An 8,742-nucleotide genomic window follows, 5' to 3' on the forward strand; every position below is an offset into this window, starting at 1 on the left:
ACATCTTGACAATGAAATAACAATAAGAGTGTATGGCCATTTAAGACATGTGGGAAGAATAAACTGCAATAAACATGTTGTTGCACTGTACTTTGGACTAAAAATGACATAGTAGTGTAACAGTGTATATACTCCAGCAATTTGGGGAATTTCTGCAATGATGCTTGCAGTGCAGATAATTAAAGCAAGTGACTTGCTTTATTTATCTGGGAGTGTAGAACTCTTGTGTGTGTGTGTGTGTGTTTTGTGTGTGTGTGTGTGTGTGTGTGTGTGTGTGTGTGTGTGTGTGTGTGTGTGTGTGTGTGTGTGTGTGTGAGTGAGAGAGCGAGAAGACAAGAGAGAGGGGTATGAAACAGTGTGAGAAAGTGTAAGACAGTGAGCCGGGTTACCTCAGAAGCCCCCCTGCCCTTTCAGCAGGGCCTCATATGGAGAACCAGGCCTCAGGTCCCCTGGGCACTGATGTCTGCTCTCCTCTCGACTCCTCCCAGTCAGCCACGGAGGCTGCGCACTGAACCTGGTCAACTCACGACACCCTACAGCCACAAATCATTCACACCTGGAAGAGGGAAAGAGAGAGAGAGAGAACTGTGTTCAACCGGTGATTCGCAAACAAGCAAGAGGCAGGGAAAAGCACTCACTGCCTCATGTTGACAAGGCCAGCATGTAGCAAACACATAACCAGCGTATTTAGCCGGTGCAAAGCTCAGATCCTTTGGGGCTGCAGTAACAGCATAGTCATTTTTTTCCTTTACCCCAACATCGATTTATTCCTCAGTTATCAACACGTGTACACACAAGGGACTATGGGACAGGGTATGATATAATATCTAGGGTTTTCGTGATTCCTCATGTCCTGCACAGCTTCCACCAAACACCAACTTGCTGGCATACAGCAGTGGGGTCAGTAAACAGACCTTTTCAGTGCAATTCACAGACTTGACTGTCATTTTAGAATGGAGAGATGAATGATAAATTGATAAGATAATGACAACACAAACATGTTAAATTACAATAACTTCATAGGTCTATTGACTTAACGAAGCACAAGCTACATCAAATTCATAGAGGGGAGGGGGACAGTTGAAATGTATAGTGTATGGGCTAATTGTGACACAAGATAAATATTTATTGGATTTTTAATCAGAGTCCTTGTAAAGCCTTGTCTCAATAAAACAAATTGCTTAGGCCTCATGGTTAATTAAACCAGTTGGAAGTTGGAACTAAAGGGGCTCTGATAACTTCTGAATAACATTTTACACTGCAATTTAAGACCTTTAAACCAGTTTCTCATTGAGAACTTTAAGTTTAACTTCAATGGCAAAGCCTTGGGCTGGACATGTTCAATGCTCTCTTTATATGGCCTTGGTAGGGCAACTCAGCACAAAACTGAACAAGATACGCAAGCAGGGCTCCACAAGAAGACAGCAGAAAAAATGTTTTCATACGTGTATTTACAAAGCTAAACCGTTGTAGATAAACACAACAAGCAATGCACAGAATCCCCTTCAAATCTCAGCGCCTCACTGGACAACGCTTGGCGGACAAAGTATTCCATGGCGCTTCAAACTCCAGGAACTTTTTTTCCTAAAAGAAGTTGTTCCTGTTTCGCCAGAGAGCTGGGGGGAAGGGAGGACTTCAGCACTTGCATTCATGGAGCCTCGGCCAGCGCAAACAAAGTCTTCCCCGAGAGGGAGGCACTCACGGCGGCTGAGACCCAAGAACGACGACGTTGGACCAGCGCAAAGCACACAAATAGAACATAATGAGATACAATTTTTAGGCTTTGTCTAATAAAAATGGCCCCTCCCACGCCAAATGCTGTGCATTTTCAAGTTCTGTTGGCTCCGGTAACAATGTAACAATTAAATCGCCACCGAATTCGCTCGGTAGATGAGAGGCTGGCCGACACAATCAGCAGCCGAGGCCTATAATCTGCCTGCGCGTTTAGAAATAATATTAAATGCGTTTCTGGTGAAAAGAAATACAATACCAATGGCCCGATTATCTTGAAGAATGTAGAACATGCATGCTGCATTGTATCCCTTTTCCATTTTCACGAAGCACGGGCGGTCCTCTGGTATAATGGGTTAAAAACCCAATATTGCTCCGCGCGTTTTACACCATTCCGCAAACATTCTGAATAATAATCCACTGTTGTAGCGCGGAAAAAATCGGCATTGTGGTGAAACGGGCTCGGTTGTCTGCCAGGCCAGACACGATGGGGTTGGTAGCCAGCCTTCGGGGACAGAGGCAGAGAAGAACGGATACCGGAGTGAGATGTCCCCGGGAGGAGGACCCGCGTGTACCGCTGCCAGGAGGGGAGCCGTGCCAGCGACACTTTCTCCCGAAAACTTACCTGGAATGTTTTTCGTAAATGCCCGTTTTTCTCAATGGCGGAGGATCTGTGCGGTGCACTTATCAGATCACAACATTATCACGGCTAACATTATAAAATAGAAATATGTCTCCCCCCTTCGCCCGAGCTTTCCAGTGGTCCTACTCCATTACATCCAGTCAAGATTTCCTGTCGTCTCCCCCACCCGTTCCAGCGTGTTGGTTTAGCCCGAATTCTAAGTAGCAATTCTAGGTCAGGTCTGTGTGCCAGTGAGAATGTTACTGTCGGACAGGAGAGAGACACAGAGCCACTAATGTTCCCCAGTGAAATGGTAAACACGATAAAGGGGAGATGTACAAGAAAACAATCAAAATAAACTAGATACATGAAAATGGCAAACTTGGACCTGTGTAGGCCGGGGTGCATGCCACACGCGCACGCACGCACAAACACGCGCATCATGCACGAACGAACGCGCAAACAGGTGAGATCTTACGAAGTTTCCCACCCAATTCTGCTTTATTATGTTATGTGCAAGACGTTTGCGCAATTAAATTCACGGTGAGGTGAGGATAAACAACAACAGAACTAATAAGATTGGCAGGTTGCTGCACATTAATTCAATCCCCAGTTCGCCATTATTAGTCTACACATTTGAGTTGGATTTGAAATGTATCTTAATAAATTATTGAGAAGGACCACTCTGGCATTGCATGTTCTTAATGTCTCACTCTTCCTCTGAGGCTCTTGTCACTCTGATAAGCTTGTAGATAAGTGTCTGTGTGGCGTGTGTGCATGTTTGTGTGCATGTACAGATGTGCATATGTGTGTTTATATATGTGGGAGTGGGAGCCATTAGTTTCTTGCTGAAATTATTCATGAATAATTGCTAAATCAGCGTGAACCCATAGCTACACAGAGCTATTATTGCCAATACACTGTCAGGTTTGTGTGTGTGTGTGTGTGTGTGTGTGTGTGTGTGTGTGCGCGAGAGAGCATGCTTCATATTGAGACATTTATATATTATATATGTCACATGCGTGTCACATGTAGCCTATGCATGAAAAGTGCTGCATGTTAAGAAAAACCCCTTTTCTTTCCGTATGTGTTTTTTGCATAGCACATGGAATTTTCTTCCCATTACTTCACATGGGTTTGTTCATTTGCATGCTTCTCCCCTGCATCAAACTTGCCATGGCCCGAGGCCTCTCATCTGTTGCATCGGAGCCTTTAAATGACATAAACACAAAATATCTGCATTAGTGCTGCATATTTGTGACTTTTGACAAGCAGACCAGGGTAATGTTGGACATGTTTGTGCATGCTAGCACAGATCAGTGACAGACCACATCTCTCTCTCTCTGCGTGTGTGTGTGTGTGTGTGTGTGTGTGTGTGTGTGTGTGTGTGATAAAGCCCACTGACTGGCACTATTCCCAGATTGGGTTGCACTAGACATGCACACTAGCAGAGTTCTTCAGGACAACGTTCCATCTCTCCAGCATTGAGACTCTCTCTCTGGCATCATGACTATAGCTGGCTGACACATTGGAAATGGCAAAAACGACGAACCATTCCCCTTGTACATTATATCGGCATTTGGAAAACCCTATAATGAAATGTCAATGTGAAAATGAGAGCATTTTCGTGAATGTGTGCGAGTGCATCTGAGTTGGTTGTTTGGAGAAAATGTTCGTGTGTGCATTGCCATCTGTCTATCTTTTCTAGTTCTCTGTGTCTATAGGTCTGCAGTCTGCCCGTCTGTTTGTCTATATCTTCTGCCATCCTGCCCGTCCATCCATCTGTCTGTTTGTGTCTGCCTGTTGCTCTGTTCACACGTCTGTCTATGCGTGTGTGTGTGTGGGTGGGTGGGTGGGTGGGTGTGTGCGTCCGTTTGTGTGTGCACGTGTGCTTAAATTGGGACACGACCATGGACTGTCCGCTTATCATTAATACCATCTGCCTTATTTATAATTAAATAAGCACACTTATGCTGCTGGGAGATACACTGTAGACACAGGAGAAGGCGGAACAGTGCACTCTTAACACTCAGTATTTTACATTGACGTTTTTAATTAGGGAGGGCTGGGGCCAGGGGAACATATCGCTGCTGTGCTGTGTTCCTGTATAATCATCTGGCAATTTAGTCATCTATGTCATGACATGTCATCTGTACTGTAGAAAAGAATGAAACTCAAATCTAAATAAAGATTTACTCACTCTCTGGATGTTTCTGTGTAGAATAGAAGAGTCTCTAAGTCTAAGGTCTTTCCATCTGCATGTCGTGGACTAGTTAAAATGATTCGTGCTTCAGCTACTATGTGGCTTCCTTGTTCCTTGCTCTCCCAGCAGCTGAATTCCTTGATTACTTGTTATGGCACTTCTTTCCTTTGTAAGGCACTGTGGATAAGTGTCTGCTATGTGTAGACTAAATTAAGCATATTCACTGTCACAAGTGCACAGCAAGTCTCAGACCGGCAGAGGTGGTGGGTGCGTAGGGGTGGGGGTGATGTTGAGAGTTCCCTTTGGCCTACAGTAGGGAGGCAAGTGATTGGACTTGTTTAGTGAGTTCATCAACAGGTTGTGTGACCGTGCCGAGAAGCAGGCCCGGCTTGGCAGGGTTATCAAAATACTGAGACAGTGAGCTCACTCACGCAGCGATGAGGTCACTTACCGGCGCTCGGCAGTCTGACCAATCATCAGTCAGCCCATTATCATGGTATGCACTATGCAGTGTTGCTATGAGTAACAGAGACAAGCACTGCCTCACAGATCATCAGTGATGGCTCATGCGATGGATGCTACGCCACCTGCGGTAGTCTATTCTATTCAATATCTGCCTGTTGCTGCATGCTCCTGTGTCCAGGCATTATAAGCATTGCTAGACGTTCGCCTCACATTCAAACTCTGTCTTGTTACCTTAAGGATGCCTTGGTTGTCATGACAACCTAGTGCACCTGCAGCACAAAGTGACCATGAGTAAACATTACTGTATTCATCTCAACTGTATAGGGAGGACATCATATTTCCCACAAGCAGAGATGCTAGTTTCCCTTTCATTTTGCATCTCAATTTCCTTTCTCATGCCTCTGCCTCACCTTGTTTGCCCAACACACACACACGCGCACACGCACGCATCCCCCCCAGCAGTGTTTTCTGCCTCCTCCCAATGGCAGGTGAGTGTAAACACGCTGGAGGAATGAAACAATGTTAATTAACTGATCATTAACGAGTGGAGGCAGGCCCCTGAGATCCAAGCAGCCGCGCCCACCCACCAGTGTTTCACCATTCCACTAACTGGACCGTTAATGGCTAATCAGAGACGGGCGTGATTAGATCACCTCTAACGAGCGGGATTTATGATTACGCGAGTCTATTATGTTTATAAAGTGGCAAGGCACGGCGGCGGCGGGGATGGGAAGCGAGCTCGGGGTCTCTGCCGAGCCGAGATGCAGCCGTCCACCGTGGCTGTCGTGAGTCAAGTGTGTGGCCTGCCGTACCTGCCTGGGAATGCTGCCTAATGAGACCAGATCTAAAACACCTCGTCTCATTGAGAGCACATTCTTCACCCCAACACATACACACACAAACATACACACAAACATGAACACACACACACTCACGTACACACACGCACACACGCTTGGTGCCACCACCATCAACAACAATCCCTTCCTCGTTCCCTCTCCTCCTTCAGTCCATTGCAGAAAACAGTACGATCTGCAAGCTCACACACACACGTGTCCGCAACACGCTGTGAGCTTGTAGATCTGCTATTTTTCGGCGCGCGACACCGTCCTACAGTAGAGCGTAAACGTGGCTTATGAATCCACACTGAGAGGAAACGACAGATGCACACATTCCACAGCCCATATTCCCCCTCACTCTATCTTGTTGCCATGGGAACCAAAGCAGACGGGAGACAGGTTCATATCGTCCTCCCTCAGGTCTCCAGTCACTGCCTCCTCCTCCTCCTTCTACTTCTTCTTCTACTTCTTCTTTTTCTTCTCCTCTAACCCCCCCCCCCCCCCCCGTCACGCGTCTGTCTGTCTGTCTGTCTGTCTGTCTGTCTGTCTGTCTGTCTGTCTGTCTGTCTGTCTGTCTCTCTCTTACTGTCTGTGTCAGAGCTGGCTGCTCCTGTGTGGGCCACTGATACTCGCTGATTAAAGGAAGTTATAATTTGATTTTCTCAGCAGGCGCCGTTTAATAGAGCAGTTTAACTAAAGCTGTGCCATCCCCAGGGCTTACAGAAGGAGAGAGAGAGAGAGAGAGAGAGAGAGAGAGAGCGAGAGAGAGAGGGATGTAGAGACAGAGAGAGGGAGGTAGAGCGGGTGAGGGAGTCATACTAATCCCAAACACTGAGCAATCACCCACCACTAAATTCTCCTACTCGCTCTCTCTTGTTCTAATTCTGTTTGCCTATTTCACCATCTCTCTCTATCACTCTCTCTCTTGCTCTCTATAGCCATACCCTCTCTCTTTTTCTCACTCCCTACCGCCCTCAATCTCTCTCTCTCTCTCTCTCTCTCTCTCTCTCTCTCTCTCTCTCTCTCACTTGCTCTTCCTCCGCCTGTTAATCTGTACTCCCCCTTCCCGCCTCCCTCATTCCTTGCTCCCTCCCTCCTTCGGTAAGGCAAACATGGGAGGGCTGGCTTCTCTGCGTACAGGCTGGCTGTATTACTGGCCCATTGTGATAATAGCGTTTAATTATCCTCTCAGCTAAAATCAGCTCCATCGCTCTGCTTCTCTTCCCCTACACGCGCACGCACACGCGCGCGCGCGCGCACACACACACACACACACACACACACACACACCACCCTCCCCCTTCTGTCTGTGGTGTGTCTAATACCTCTCTCCTCTCCACCCCCTGCACCCACTACCCCTCCTGTTCTCCAGCTATTTCAGACCCATTTAGTGGGATAAGCATCTTGAGACAGACAGAGGTTTTTTTTTGTTGCTCTCTTTCAGAAGAGAAGCAGGGAGAGGATATGGAGACTGGCATCGCTGGTGCCCGCCCCAGAATACCAAACAGGGGCCTGGGCATCTTAATATGCAGTGTGGGACAGAGCTGGAGATCAAAGAGAGGCAGACAGACAGAGAGATGAGGGTGGGGCGGGGATGTGGTGGGGTTAGGGAAGGTGAGACAGAGAGAGAGAGAGTGGGAGGGACAGAGGGAGGGAGGCATTGTGTTCTCTCATCTCTCCCCTCATCTAAGCATCTCTTTCCTTCATTTCATCATTTCTAGTGTTCGTCTCTGCTGCGTTACTCCCATGACCCCGTGGAGAATCGACAACTTAATTACTGCAGCGCACATGCGTGTCCACACTTGCACACATGAGAATTTTTGAGCAGACCTTTCTGCGTTTGTGTGTGCATGCGTTTGTGCGTGCGCGCGCACATGTGTTAATTTTCCCCATTGGTGTTGGTGATGGTCGGGGGGGCGGCTGCACCTCAGACACCTATTCAACCCCTCAGTATCTCCTCTGTCAATGAAGACGGCGAGGAGCGAGCTGTCCCTGAAGCAGCGTGCTGGCAGGCCGGGTGAAAAGGCAGCACATGTGAAATATGAATCATTAGAATACGGCAAGGACAGACTGGGTGAAAAGGGGGAGGGAGGGAGGGTCGGTCTGGGAGGACGATAAGGAGGAAAAGGGGATGGGGGGAGAGGAGAGAGGAAGAATGAGAAAGCAGATAATAAAAGATTAACGTCACGCCTCTCAGAGTGGTGGAATTTCAAAACCCCTCCAGATCAAATTATTTATCCCTGTCTATGAAGACGGAAGGAGGGAGACGGAGAGAGTAAGTGTTAGTGCGTGTGCGACTCAGTGCGAGTGTGCGTTTGAGAGGGAGACAGAGAGAGAGAGAGAGAGAGAGAGTAAGAGACACCAGGAATGTGTGTATGGAGTGTGGAGTGGGGGGGGCAGAACAGAAAACCGAGTGAGGAGAGGGAAATGGAGAAGAATGGAAGAATAGGCCTCTCTCACTCTCTTTGATGACAGTGCTGACAGCCAAAATGTGTATGTGTGCGTGCGTGCATGTGTGCGCATGTGTGTGTGTGTGTGTGTGTGTGTGTGTGTGTGTGTGTGTGTGTGTGTGTGTGTGTGTGTGTGTGTGTGTCGGCATTGAGAGAGAATGAGAAAGAGAGCGAGAAACACAGAAAGTGAGAAAGTGTAAGCAGGTGTGTGTGCATTCACTCTGGTAGTGTTTACTGAGGACCAGCCAGAGGGGGCGGGGGTAAAGAGCAGAGAAACTTGTGTCTCTGATTCATCACTAATTCGCGGCGAGATTAAGCACAGTGAAGACACCAACTATACCTACACACAACACAGCACAGCAACTCAATATACAATACATCACCTGTGCATTGGAATTCATGAGTAGAGTACTGCACACTCATGAAATGCAC

At 47.4% G+C, this 8,742-nt stretch overlaps 1 protein-coding gene across 3 annotated transcripts in view; it reads right to left on the reverse strand.

Annotated features, from left to right (window-relative positions):
- The window catches only part of bcl9 (BCL9 transcription coactivator), a 41,917-nt gene extending 39,421 nt beyond the window's left edge, over positions 1–2,496 (reverse strand). For 2 of the 3 annotated variants that reach the window (XM_083776652.1, XM_083776650.1), the window contains exons 1-2: positions 1,991–2,282; positions 390–556 (exon numbers count right to left, since the gene is read on the reverse strand). The gene's annotated coding sequence lies outside the window, so the exon portion shown is untranslated. Of the gene's footprint in view, positions 1–389; positions 557–1,990; positions 2,283–2,356 lie in introns of those variants that run through there. The other variant, XM_083776651.1, reaches the window with a different exon arrangement.
- Positions 2,497–8,742: the final 6,246 nt, after the last annotated feature.

The sequence above is a fragment of the Protomyctophum parallelum genome (genome assembly GCF_964188405.1).
Source record: "Protomyctophum parallelum genome assembly, chromosome: 11".
Taxonomy (NCBI): Eukaryota; Metazoa; Chordata; class Actinopteri; order Myctophiformes; family Myctophidae; genus Protomyctophum; species Protomyctophum parallelum.